At 37.5% G+C, this 14,398-nt stretch overlaps 1 pseudogene; it reads left to right on the top strand.

The window, feature by feature from the left end:
- Positions 1–13,273: 13,273 nt before the first annotated feature.
- Positions 13,274–13,939, top strand: LOC123836007 (ADP-ribosylation factor 4-like; annotated as a pseudogene).
- The last annotated feature ends 459 nt before the right edge of the window (positions 13,940–14,398 follow it).

The following is a 14,398-nucleotide window of genomic DNA, read 5'->3' as shown; positions in this document are numbered from 1 at the left end:
AGCACAGTTTATATAGAACTGACCTGTGTGTATCAATTCTCAAAATAAGAATCAAAGAAACATTCTTATGTCTGTAAAACTTTACTGTTAACAATACTTTTATATGTTTCAACATTGCTAAATCAAACAAAAATGTTCTTCATTACATTTTGGTTCACAATTCATTGGTAGTTAAATGGAATAATTTCAAAGTTTGTAATAAAGAAATCTATCCATATGGCACTAAGTGATTTTGTCATTATGTTTATGTATGTTTTAGGTACTTGCTAAGTGTATCTACAGAGGCAAAATCCTACTTATCGGACATTAGTTTATCTGTTGAAAACAGATTTAAATACTTCCTTTTACTACCAGAGGCTTCTGGTCAGGAGACGAAGCTTAATGTACCATATTGTGATATTAAATTGTATTCCATCTTTGCTGCTTTAAACATCTTGAAGAAATGTTGATTGTTTGCATTTCATTTTATTTTTCTCCCTCCATTCCATGCAGGTAACCAGATTTTTTGTGGAGTTGAAAATAAAGAAGCTTGTAAGGACAGCCTTATAAGATCTTAAACTCACTGTCTGCATAGAAAGCTTCTAGCCGTCAAAAGGTTTAAAGTCACTGGGAAGTTTAGACTAGGTCACTGATGCTCAAAATGTGTCTGAGAATCCATGGGGGGGCCCTTGAGACTCTTATAAGAGTCCACAAGGTCATAATAATTGCTTATTGCTAATTACATGACAGGTGATATCATAATGTTGATTGCTAATAGAATGTGTGCTTACATATTCTTATACCCTAAAATATTCTCAGTTTTAGTTTCTAATAGGATATAAATATCAATAGGACAGAACCCACATAAACGAAGGTTTTCAGGGATCCTCAATAATTTTTAGGAGAGTAAAGAGGAAAAATTTTATGACCATAATCTAGAAGCGAAGGGAAAAAAGTAGAGTATCTTCTTGGGACTGAGAGGAGTCATGGTGAGAGAGTGGAAGTAAATTTTCCACAACTGGGAAATAGCAGAGATCAGCTTGACCCAATTCCCTAGCAAGGTCTCTGGGGGGGAGGAGAGGAGGGTGGCAGGATCTCAGAAGGCCGACTACTAAAGCCCTAGATATTCTGCCTCTGCCAAGATTTATGCAGTGCGGCTTGGGAAGGATAGAGCTGAATTACCTGCCCTCATGAAAACAGATAAGCTCAAGCAACTAGAATGTCAAGGACAAAAGTTCTAAAAGATGTACCAAAGCATAGAAAGTTTTTCATTCTTTTTTAGGCAGCCTGTGTAGTCATTTGTTTGACCAGTAACCCCATTTATCTTTGGAAAAACTTCTCTGGTTTGCATACTCCTGGTATGAGAAAGATTCCATGTGCCTGGGTCCTCATTATAGAAATCAGATTTCCCCTCTCCTTATACCTTGGTTTAACCAGGAGGTAGTCATGACATTAAGGCCTGACAACCACATGGTCTCTCCTAGGACTGTAAGTCTCGAACTAGTGGCAACAGGATAGAAAGAATTTGGAGACTATTCACCATAGTGATTCTGATGACAGCAGCAGGTGTGACAGATGTCCTGGCTGCTATGCTTCCCACCTCTTTCCTTCTAGGACTCCTTGTATCCCTGTCCATCTTGAGTCGGCAGCCCAAGCCCCCTCCCAAAAACTTTCCAATAAATTCCTCTTTGCTTAAGTCAGCCAAAAACCTGCCCATTAGAATGAACACACAAACACAAACCCCCAAACCGCAGAGATTGCATATCGCTCAGGCTCATAGAGATGAGGACATGGAACTACACAAAATTTAATTTTTTAAATAATGAAAAAAATATCATGATTCATCAAATTAAAAAAAAAGGAAAGGTCCACTAATTTTAGTAATTTGATGTTTACTGTCAACAATCAGCCACTTATATAAAGTTACAGCTTCTGGCTTAAGTTTCATCTCTTTGACAATCCTTATCTGATCTGAATATGAAGATGATAGAATCTTGAATCAGTGATATGTAACAGGGTGCCTGGAAAAGGGACTTTTTAACAACAACAACAACAACAAAAACATGCCATCTAAAAATGTGAGATTTGGCAGCTTCCCCTTCACCCCCTTCAGACTGGAGAGAGCAAAGTACCTAGAAAGACAAATTGAAGTGGTACTTATTATATGAACGCAATATCAAGAACTTTTTTTTTTTTTTTTTTTTTGGTTTACGTATTGGCAAACCATCCCTTTATATCCTTCGGTATGTTTAGTGGATTTCATTTATTTTTATTTATTTTTTTTAAAGATTTTATGTCAGAGAGAGCACAAGCTGGGGGAGCAGCAGGCAGAGGGAGAAGCAGGCTCCCCGCTGAGCAGGGAGCCTGATGCTGAGCAAGGCGCCCCATGACAGACTCCATCCCAGGACCCTGGGATCATAACCTGAGCCAAAGGCAGATGCTTAACCAACTGAACACCCAGGTGTCCCTGCTTAGAGTATTTTAGATGGAAAGCGATGGCCAAGTGTGAAGTGGCAGCACCATATAGTGATTCAGAGGGCAAGCTTGGGAGTCAGTCACACTGTCAGTGAATGCAGAAGCCACCATATCCCTGTTGAATATATATTACATTGGGCAGTTTTCTCAACTCTTCAACCCTCAGTTTTTAAATCTATAATATAAGGATATAATAGTACCTACCTCAGAGAGTTATTGTGAAGATAAAAAGAAAATATACATAAACAAATTGTAGCTATTTTTCTTAGAGGTGAAGAAAACTTGGCGGGGGGACAATTTTAAGACCCCTAAATATTCCCTTGGCAATGCACCAATTATTAGGGTTTTTTTGATTACTTTGTAATGAGCCTGCCTGAAGTACACTGATAGGGAAAGGCGGCCAAGATCTCCAAATGTAAACTTACAGAAAGTAAAGAGGAGTCTATCAGGTGACACAAATGGAGCAATCATGTATTCAGTTAAAGGGAAAATTCATGAGCCATTAAATTATAAGACAGATTTTTTTCTTTTATTCCAGATTTGAATTATGTTAGCAGGAAGGGATCTGAATACTTATCAGAAAAGACAATTATTCAATAAGAAAGCTGACTGAGCAGGAAATGGTTTTGAATTGAGGTGGGCAAAATTTTCTTGAAATTTAGTAAAGACTAAATAAACATGATTTTGTTGGTAAGATTAAGCCATTCTGTTCAAAATCATTTTTCTGTTGTTTTTATGTGGAGAATGAATTTGAATGTTTCATGAAGAAGCAATTTAAGAGGAACAAAAGGGAAAAAATGTCTTTGCTAAGTTGGATAAGTTGTAAATTTTGAAAGTAAAAGCAGGAAAAGATAATGACCTCTAAAATAAAGAAAAACATGAAGATTGGAATGATGGAGTTAGATAATTCTCAAATCCAGTGACTTTTTAAACTAAAAGTAGTATAAAATCTAAGTTTTATTATTAAATAATAAAAATAGACTTTAGTGATTTAAAGATAAGCAGCAGTTAATGTTAGGTTCATAAGCTCTTCTCTTTGAACCGCCTTCATAATTTTCTCTTTGAAAAGGAAAAATGAAGACTCAAGATATGCCAGTAGGAAATGACAGTATGCATTCTAATGTCTTTGAATTTCAACAGAATTTGATAAAATGAAGAAGGTATTCTAAGGTTTTCAATATTTTTCAAGTTATTTCCAGGAATAAAATTAATGCAGTAATAAATTCAGGACTCTAAAGGCAATCTTTGTAGAATTCTGCTTCCAGATGAGAGGGACATAGTCTAAACAGAACAGCTTTTAGCCAAAACAATAAAAAATACACAGATCCTCCTTGACTTACAATGGGGTTATGTCCTAATAACCGCACTGTAAATTGAAAATGTAAATTGAAAGTACATTTACTGCCAAACCTACTGAATATCAGAACTTAGCCTCGCCTATTTTTTTTTTTAAGATTTTATTTATTTATTTGACAGAGAGAGACACAGTAAGAGAGGGAACACAAGCAGGGGGAGTGGGAGAGGGAGAAGCAGGCTTCTTGCTGAGCAGGGAGCCCGATGCGGGGCTCGATCCCAGGACCCTGGGATCATGACCTGAGCCGAAGGCAGACGCTTAACGACTGAGCCACCCAGGTGCCCAGTCAACTGTATTTTTTTTTTTTTTTAAGATTTTATTTATCTGACAGAGAGAGTCACAGCGAGAGAGGGAACACAAGCAGGGGGGTGGGGGAGGGAGAAGCAGGCTTCCCGCCAAGCAGGGAGTCCGATGCAGGGCTCATTCCCAGGACCCTGAGATCATGACCTGAGCCGAAGGCAGACGCTTAAGGACTGAGCCACCTAGGCGCCCCCCCCCTTTTTTTTAAAGATTTTATTTATTTATTTTGACAGAGAGAGACAGCGAGAGAGGGAACACAAGCAGGGGGAGTGGAGAGAGAGAAGCAGGCTTCCCACCGAGCAGGGACCCCGATGCGGGGCTGGATCCCAAGACCCTGGGATCATGACCTGAGCCGAAGGCGGACGCTTAACTAACTGAGCTATCCAGGCGCCCCAGCCTTGCCTATCTTAAACATGCTCAGAACACTTGCATGAGCCTACAGTTGGGCAAAATTATCTAACACATAGCCTGTATCATAATACACTGCTGAAAATCTCCTGTAATTTACTGAATACTGTACTGAAAGTGAAAACCAGAGTGATTGCATGGGTACAAAATGGTTGTAAGTCCATCAGTTGTTTACCCTCAAGGTTGTGCGACTGACTAGCAGTTGTGGCTTGCTGCCACCACCCAGATCACAAGTCTACTGTACCACATATTGCTTGTCTGGGAAAATACCGAACTTCGAAATTCAAAGGACTATTTCTACTGACTATGTGTCACTTTACCATCACCATAAAGTTGAAAAATCTAAGTTGTAAGTCAAGGACCGACTATGTATATATAAACCACAACAAAAAAATCATTTATTTATAAAAAGCACCAAAGGGCAATAAATACAAAGAGGCCAAAAGTAACTAAATTTCAATGACTGTTAAATCCTCTCTGGACTACCAGTAATCTGTAGCTATTGTCTGCCTAGTCCGGGTCCAGGTGAGGGGAGGATTGGATCAGCCACAGGCAGAAGAACTCCACTGGATTAAAGATAATCTAGAGGAGCTGTTAACAACCCTGTGGCCACTGTAAATGACTGAAATGAATAAGAGCACTTGGGAAGAGCTAGATCTTTTTACTTCCAAGTCTCCTGTATGGGATTTTTACTGTTTGTAGCACTGTAGGTAGAACAAAGAGTTTGGTGTCTGGGCTAGAAAGGAAAGAATCTCAGGTTTCTCCAATTCTTCAATTTCCTGCTAGAGAAAGTGGCCTCTGATAGATACACAGCACAGGTAGCCCTTAACAGCTTTTGAAACAAGAGATAAAAAGAAACCATAGCAGTAATACAACTCTAATTCAGCTTAACTACTGACCGGATTGGGTCAAAAATGCTTATCCACTTACACTATCCTCCTGGAAGAGGGAAGAGTGTGCCGCCTCTGGGTGAAAATACTATGTACTTCGGTCTTTATGGACTTTTTAAACACAAGATCCAGAAAATAATAAAATATAAGATAGAAGCAGAAAGTCTGACCAATAATCAAAAGAAAAAAAAAACTAGGCAAGTTTTGAAAGGCCCAGAATTTGGAATTAACATAAAGTTTCTTAATGTAAATATTTTAAAGAAATTACAGCAAAAATTAGATAAAATAAGTATCAAGATGGAAAAATTCAAAAGACCAGATCTCAAAAAAATAATAATTGCACTTCAAGAACATAAAAAATAATATAGCATTTTAAAAATAAGAATTTCCTAGAAAAAAATACAAGAATGTACTAGAGATACATAAGACCCAACACAGTAGGGAAAAAAAAAATTAGAGTATGCAAAGAGAAAAAGAAATTATTTGAACGTAACCATAATGAGAAAATTAATTGATCCCAGGACCCTGAGATTATGACCTGAGCCGAAGGCAGACGCTTAACCAGCTGAACCACCCAGGCACCCCTAGGTATGACTTTATTAATATTCAAAAATTTAGGCTTCAAAACAAGGAATATACCTAGGGTTAAAGAGAAACAGTTAATAATGATATCAGGACCAGTGTACCAGGGAGGTTTAGCAATCCTAAAATGTATTTACCTAATATAGCTTCAGAATAAATGAAGCAAGAATTTACCAAGCTAAAGGAGGATTAGACAAACCCACAAGTACAGCCATAGTCAAATTGGAGAAAGTCGAGTTGGAGATTTTAACACAGTTCATTGAGTAATTGACAGTATAATCAGACAAAAATCAGTAAGGATTCAGGAGATACAAAGAACACTATTAATCAAATTGACCTGAAGAGCATTTATATATTATACCCCAAAAGTACAGAATTTGCTTTCAAGTACACAAGAAACATTCATCAAAATAGACTATATACTGAACCATAAAGTTGCAATAATTGTTAAGAAAAGAAATCATAAGGAATATTGTTTCTGATCACAATGGAAAAAAATAAATAAATAAAATCTCAAATGTTTGCAAATTAAGAAATATGCTTATCAGTAACACATGGGTCTAGGAACAAATTACAATGAAGGTAAGAAAATACTTTGAACTGAACAATAAGGAAAATACAACATATCAAAATTTGTGGATGCACCTAAAGTAGTTTAGTGGTAAATTTAAGGCTCTACTAAAATTTATGGTTTTAAATTAATATATCAGAGAAGAAAAATATTGAAAATCAGTGAACTAAGCTCCAGTAAAGAAACTAGAATATAAGTCCAAACAAAAAAAAATAAAAGGAAGAAAATAATGAAGATAGCAAAAATCAACAAAAATCAACAGTAAATGTATACTACAGAAAAGCAATAGAACCAATATACAAACACTGGGAAATTTTGTATTTGTTACTGGTTTGGGTTCCAGCATGTAAGGAAATATCCCTCCAGTCACTAGGTGACTACTAGGTGATCAATGATTTAATGAAAAAGACTTCAGTGGCACACACTACAAGAGAGAGAATTTAATCCCTGAGGAAAGAGCAGAGTTTGATTTCAAGAGTTGACATGTTATAATATTCAAAATGTCCGGTTTTCAACAAAACATCATGAAATATGCAAATAACCAGGTTTTTGGGTTTTTTTTTGTATGACTAATACAAAGGAAAAAAAATCAATAAATAGAACCTGTCTCTGAGGAAGCCCACACTCTGGACCTATTACACAAAAACTTTTAATTAACTATTTTGAATATGCTCAAAAAGCTAAAGGAAACCATATATAAAGACTTAAAACTATGAGAACAATGTCTCACCAAATGAACAATATCAATCAAGATATAGAATTTTTAAAAATGGACCCAAAGAGAAATTTTGCAGTTGCCAAGTACAGTAATGGAAATGACAAATTCACAAGAAGGGCTCAACAGCAGATTTGAGCAGAAAGAAGAATCAGTGACTTGAAGAGGAGATAACTGAAATTACCTTGTCTGAGGAGAAGGGAAAAACAATGAAGAAAAATTAACAGAGCCTAAAAGCCCTTGGGACACCAACATATGCCAAGAGGATTCCCAGAAGAAGAGGAGACAAAGTGACAGAATATTTGAAGAAATAATGGCTGAACTTTCATAACTGCATAAGGAACACTAACATACACATCGGAGAAGCTTAACACTCCATGTAGGATAAAAATCAAAGATATTCACACTGTAGCATATTATATTCACACTGTTGAATGTCAGAAACAAGGAATCTTTTTTTTTTTTTTAAGATTTTATTTATTTATTTGAGAGAGAGAATGAGATAGAGCATGAGAGGGTCAGAGGGAGAAGCAGACTCCCTGCCGAGCAGGGAGCCCGATGTGGGACTCGATCCCGGGACTCCAGGATCATAACCTGAGCTGAAGGCAGTGACTTAACCAACCGAGCCACCCAGGCACCCAGAAACAACGAATCTTGAAAGCAGTAGGAGAGAAACTGTCTGCATAAGGATACTTAATAAGATTAGCAATTGATTTCTCATCAGAAATCATGGAGACAAGAAGGCAATGGGATGACACAGTTCAAGTACTTAAAGATAAAACAAACAACTCTCAACCAAGAATTTTTATCTGGCAAAATCATCCTTCAAAAATAAAGGAGAAATTAAGACATTCCCAGCTAAAAACATGGAGAGTTCATCTCTAGTAGAGCTGAGCTGTAAGAAATGCTAAATAAAGGTTGTCTTTCAGATTGAAATGACATACATTGAATCCATGCAAAGAAATAAAAACACAGATAAAGATAACTACATAGGTAAATATAAAAGTCAGCATAATTGTATTTTTGGTTATAACTCCTCTTTTTTCCTATATGATTTAAAAGAAAATTGCACAATGATTTTAAATCAATGTCAATGGGCACAGAGTATATAAAAATGTAACTTGTGATAATAAGTACATAAAGAAGCCAAGGTCAGAGCTACATAGGAGCAAAGTTTTATATATTATTAAAAGTAAGTTGGCATTGGGGTGCCTGGGTGGCTCAGTCGTTAAGCGCCTGCCTTTGGCTCAGGTCATGATCCCCGGGTCCTGGGATCCAGCCCTGCATCGGGCTCCCTGCTCAGCAGGAAGCCTGCTTCTCCCTCTCCCCCTCCCCCTGCTTGTGTTCCCTCTCTTGCTGTGTCTCTCTCTGTCAAATAAATAAATAAAATCTTAAAAAAAACAAAGTAAGTTGGCATTAATTCAAACCAAATTTTTATAAATTCAGATGTTAATTGTAATCCTCAGGATAACCACTAAAAATTAATTCAGGGAATTAAAATGACACACAAGAAACAATCTATTGAATACAAAATAAGGCAGTAATGGAGGTCTGAGAGAAAAGAAAAAGATATAAGACATATAGAAAACAAATAACAAAATTGCATAGGTCCTTCCTTATCAGTAATTATATTAAATATAAACAGATTGAACTATCCAATTAAAAGCATAATTGGCAGAACTGATTTTTGAAATTTATTTATATGCTAATTTAAAAGACACTTAGGTACAAAGGCACCATTGAGAGTGAAAGAATGGAAAAATATATATATATATTTATACCAAAAGAGAGCTTGAGTAGTTATGCTAATATCAGACAGAGAGACTTTAAGACAAAATGTGCAGTTATACGTCAATTATATCTCAATACAGTTGGAAAAAAAACTTATAAGAAACAAAGAAGATCAATTAAAATCAATTAAAATGTTATAAGAATATATAATATATAGTCAAACTGAAGGAAGTTGGAGGTTTTAATGCACCATCAAGAAGACATATATAAATTATGTGTACGGTCCTCTAACAGCACCTCTATGAGCACAAAATATATGAAACAGAAACTAACAGAATTAAAGGAATAGACCATTTAACAATATTTGGGAACTTCAATACTCTACTTCTAATAAGGAGTAGAACAACTAGACAGAAGATTTATCAAGGAGATAAAAAACTTCAGCAACACTGTAAACCAACTAGATGAAAAGAATATCTTTATAGGATCCTGAGGAGATGAATGGATAACCACTAAGAGAAGAACAGTATTACAACATGCTCTTTGTTTACAAGAGAACATTAGGTCCATTAGGTAGTATAATGCATTTTCTAAGATCTAAAACATGCTGTCAGAGCAGATACTCTATGTGTCTTCAATATTTAGACTGGCCAAAATATTGGGGAAACTGATGTTTAAAAAAAGTCCTATTTTTTTTAGTCCCCTTTCCATCAAGGACAATGTCATACAATGTTTTATAATCCACCACATCAATTCAGTTACTGTCTTGATAATAAGGACTTATTTTGGGAGAACGATCTATAGATTACTCAGAAAGCCATCCTGTGAAAATCTGTGAATGTTGCCCAACCTCTAGATTGTGTCTTTCTTGCTTTGATTTTGTACTGTTTCTTCAGCCACAACAATTATTTATAAATGTAATATATTAAGCAAAAGTTATTAAATATAAAAAGAATAAGGAAACTTTTAAGAATGGCACAACACATTTAAAAATACTCTTCATGTAAGAAATATTTATGGTTTGATCACCGTGTACCCGGCGCTGCTCTATCCTAGCACATAAAGCAAAGAACAAAAAGGAAAAGCATCCCTACCTCAAGGAATTTCCATTCAGTAAAGCAAAGAGAATAATAAGGTGCCACAGAAAAGAGAAACCTGAGTGAAAAGAAATATTCAGTAGGTGACCATGCACACACACACACACACACACACCAAGCCATTTCCTCCAACATCTTGTTCTAGAGCTTTGTAAGGTGAGAAGCAATCTTCAGAACAAAGCAACAAAGCAATTCAAGATTTTCAAGCATTCAAAAAATAAGACCACATTGCATTAAATATGCTATAGTTGGCAAAATCAGGCTACTATTTTGTCTGACTTCTTTTCCAAAGTAATACATCTTTACGTTGTCCCTACATACAGACCTACATGATCCTTTGTGTGGCATAACTTAAAATTAAAAATTGAATTCCATAAATGTCCCTTAATTGCCTAGTTCCCCTGTTACTCAACATTGGGAACAAATGCTACAGATTTTTTATGTATTCTTCTAGAGATCATTTTTTTTTTAAAGATTTTATTTATTTGACAGAGAGAGATACAGCGAGAGAGGGAACACAAGCAGGGGGAGTGCGAGAGGGAGAGGGAGAAGCAGGCTTCCCGCTGAGCAGGGAGCCCGATGCGGGGCTCGATCCCAGGACCCTGGAACCATGACCTGAGCCGAAGGCAAACGCTTAACGACTGAGCCACCCAGGCGCCCCCCTTCTAGAGATCATTATGCATATTCCAGTAAATAAATTATCATCCTCATTTTTTAATGGAAAAAACAAACCCACAGAAGATAGCCAGCTTTATTTATGACTTTTTAAATTTATTTAACAAAATACTGTGGACTTCTTTCTGTATCAGTATATAAAGAGGTCCTTCAATTTTTATAACTGTACAAGATTTCATTTTATGAACACACCATTTTTTTTTATCTTTCTCCAATACTGATAGCCAACTACTGACATCACTCTAACTAAGAAAAGATATTGGAACATTTTTTAGTTGTGCTTTTATTGTAGTTACTTAACATAGTCTATTTCACATTTGCCTCCATCATGTTTAAATCTGGCAGGAACAAAATTTGGCCCACAAATATTACTACTAAGTTTGAACATATCAATGTTATTTTAAGAAATATGTGTGGATTTGTTTCTTGCACCTAATGTTGTCTCTTATAAACATAACTATATTGCAACTTCTCTCTAAAATAGTAGAAAGGAGTAGGATTCAATCATCTGGGAAATAACTGGGGAAAAAAAAAAAAAGATTGGCAGGAGAGAAAATAGGACTATGTTAAAATAGGCCAGTCTGAATGTTAGGGGCTAGATAGAGGAAGATCTTTAATATTTACATTACAAAGAAAACACATGGGATGGCTGCTCTACCAGAGAAATTCCATCTTGAAAAATATATTTTAAACACTGTTGAAGCAAAAATTTTATTATAACAAGTTCTCTAAATGGGAAGGGAACACAAGAACATCAGAGTTCCCTGGTGAAAGGAGGATGGCAAGATCTGAAGTAAGAGGAACATCTGGTAGAAATCAATAGGCAATAATCACATGCCTACCTACTCCTTCCTTTGAGCCTCCATATTTGGTGCCAGGTTTTCTTTGGGGAAGTGTCATTTGCACTAATTCGTCCTTTACCCCACATTTACTTAATGCTGTGACAGCCATGCAGCCATGAAGTTGGAAGTAAGACTGAATTCACCCTTGACTCTGGGAACAGAGTGTATCTCTTACCAAAAAAATGTGTTCTGGTTACCCAAGCCAAGTGATCAGTACAGAACTTGAGACTTTGGCCAGGAATACCATACCACCATACCATGAACATTTATCTCCATCCAAACAACTGCCAAGTTGCTACAACGAGAAAAACCTCCTGGGATTGAAGATGGCACACAGGGGTCTGCATCCCGAGAGAATCACAGTGCTCCATTCAAACCATGTCTGCACATCACAGTTCCTCTGAAACTTGTAGGTATATGAACCAAAAGCTCCCCCTTAATATTTTAGTAAGCTTGGCTTGTGTTTTATACTTCTTTCAGTTGGAAGCATCCACATTGATACAAATAAAGGGGAAGAGGAGGAAAATGGGGGAGTGGTAGGCAGAGGAGCTGGAAGTTAAACTTGGTGTATTGTTTGCATTTGTTTATTTAGAAATTCTCTTGCATTTTTCTAATTAATTATCCTGAAAAAGAACAGGAACACAAAATTCTGTTTATATGTCAGATTTCTAAATCAATCTATCAGTCTGTCAGTGTCTGTCTGTCTATCTATCTCCAGTCTCCCTTCCTGGTTTTCTCTCATTGCTGGTAGTCCTATACCTTCAGTTCTTAGCTTATGGAACTTTTTCTTTTAAATCTTATTTATTTCACTTCTATGTCTCTATTTTAATGAAGATACTACTATAATCTTTCTTAATTTAGGTCCTGTCACATTATGTTGTCTTCCTCTTAAGTATGATCACTTTCTAGTCTCAAAACATTATTTAAAAGTATGCAGTTAATAAACCCGTTCTCTAATTATTAACCTATTCAGGGGTACCATGGATGGTATGAGAAAAAAGCCACAAAATATAACTTTAGTCTCTATTTCCATCTTCTGCTCGTCAGTGAGAATCTACAACATGAATCGCAAAATGGCCAAGTGACGGCGGGGACGCGATTCTGTCCACGCTGGGGGGGCCGGGCCGCAGCTGGGGTCGCCGCGGCTACCGCGTGACATGGCAGAGCAGGAGCCTAAAACGCCAGACCCGCCGCTGCCGCGCCAGTCGTCGAGCAGCGATCCCGTTAGTTCTTGTTCCAGAGCTTCGTCCGTCACGCCGCCTAGCGAGCCGTCTCTGCCGCCCTCTTTCTCCCTCAGCTCCTCTTCCTTCGCTGCGTTTGCTGGGAGCGTGAAAGGAGAAGGCCCGGGGACGCCCCCCAACCCCTTCTGCTCCTGCCCATCGCAAGTGCGGCTACTGCCATGGGCCTCAGCATCTCCTCCCTTTTCTCCCGCCTCTTCTGCAAGAAGCAGATGCGCAGGGGCGCCTGGGTGGCTCAGTCGTTAAGCGTCTGCCTTCGGCTCAGGTCATGATCCCAGGGTCCTGGGATCGAGCCCCGCATCGGGCTCCCTGCTCTGCGGGGAGCCTGCTTCTCCCTCTCCCACTCCCCCTGCTTGTGTTCCCTCTCTCGCTGTGTCTCTGTCAAATAAATAAAATCTTTAAAAAAAAAAAAAAAGCAGATGCACATTTTGATGGTTGGATTGGATGCTGCTGGCAAGACGACCATTCTGTCTAAACTGAAGTTAGGGGAGATAGTCACCACCATTCCTACCATTGGTTTTAATGTGGAAACAGTAGAATATATAAGAACATTTGTTTCACAGTATGGGATGCTGGTGGTCAAGATAAAATTGGGCCTCTCTGGAGGCATTCCTTCCCAAACACCCAGGGTCTTATTTTTGTGGTAGATAGTAATGATCGTGAAAGAATTCGGGAAGGAGCTGAAGAGCTGCAGAAAATGCTTCAGGAAGATGAGTTGCGAGATGCAGTGTTGCTGCTTTTTGCGAACAAACAGGATTTGCCAAATGCTATGGCCATCAGTGAAATGTCAGATAAATTAAGTCTTCAGTCTCTTCGTAACAGAACATGGTATCTTCAAGCCCCTTGTGCTACACAAGGAACTGGTCTGTATGAGGGACTTGACTGGCTGTCAAACGAGCTTTCAAAACGTTAAATGAAACTGGATATCTAACCAAGGACACATTTGATAGAATTGGTCTAGGCTTGTCACAACAAAATTAGTTTGCATCTTGGTTATTAAACAGTATCTGGGACTGGTTCGGGCAGAATATTACAGCGCTCAAACTTATTTTGTTGCCAATTATTGTTGACCAAGTATAATATTGATATTTAGCAATATGCTTGGTTTTAAAGAAATTCTCCTTAACCTGGGAAAAAAAAGTGTCCTCTTTTAATTTTAATTCCAAGCCTAAATGCCTGGACATAGCTATTGTGACACCTTTAAATAAATTCGTTTTGAATGTTTTTTGAGCCCACGAGAAATAATGTTTTAAAGTTATCCCCTTGCTACTTTACTGATACCTTTATCATTCCTGGGACAGTCTGCTGATTTTAAAAATGTAGCATTCCATTTGTATTCATTTTTCTCCCTTGCCAAAAAGATCTTCTACTACTGCTTGTACCAGCCAGGGAAATACTCCAAAACACTATTCAGATCTCTTGCACTGAGGAACTTATATCCACCCCCCACCCCCGCCCCTTATTGAATCCTGGCTTTCATCAGCCAAGCTTACCTTAGTGTGGTTTGGATTTGATAGCTAATTAGGTTCTGTGCTGGTTGC

The sequence above is a fragment of the Mirounga angustirostris genome, unplaced genomic scaffold, assembly GCF_029215605.1.
Source record: "Mirounga angustirostris isolate CCGP_5_RB_7025 unplaced genomic scaffold, mMirAng1.0.hap1 SCAF_12, whole genome shotgun sequence".
Classification (NCBI taxonomy): Eukaryota; Metazoa; Chordata; class Mammalia; order Carnivora; family Phocidae; genus Mirounga; species Mirounga angustirostris.
The sequence above is the reverse complement of the archived record's forward strand: the minus strand, read 5'-3'. Positions and strand labels throughout refer to the sequence as shown.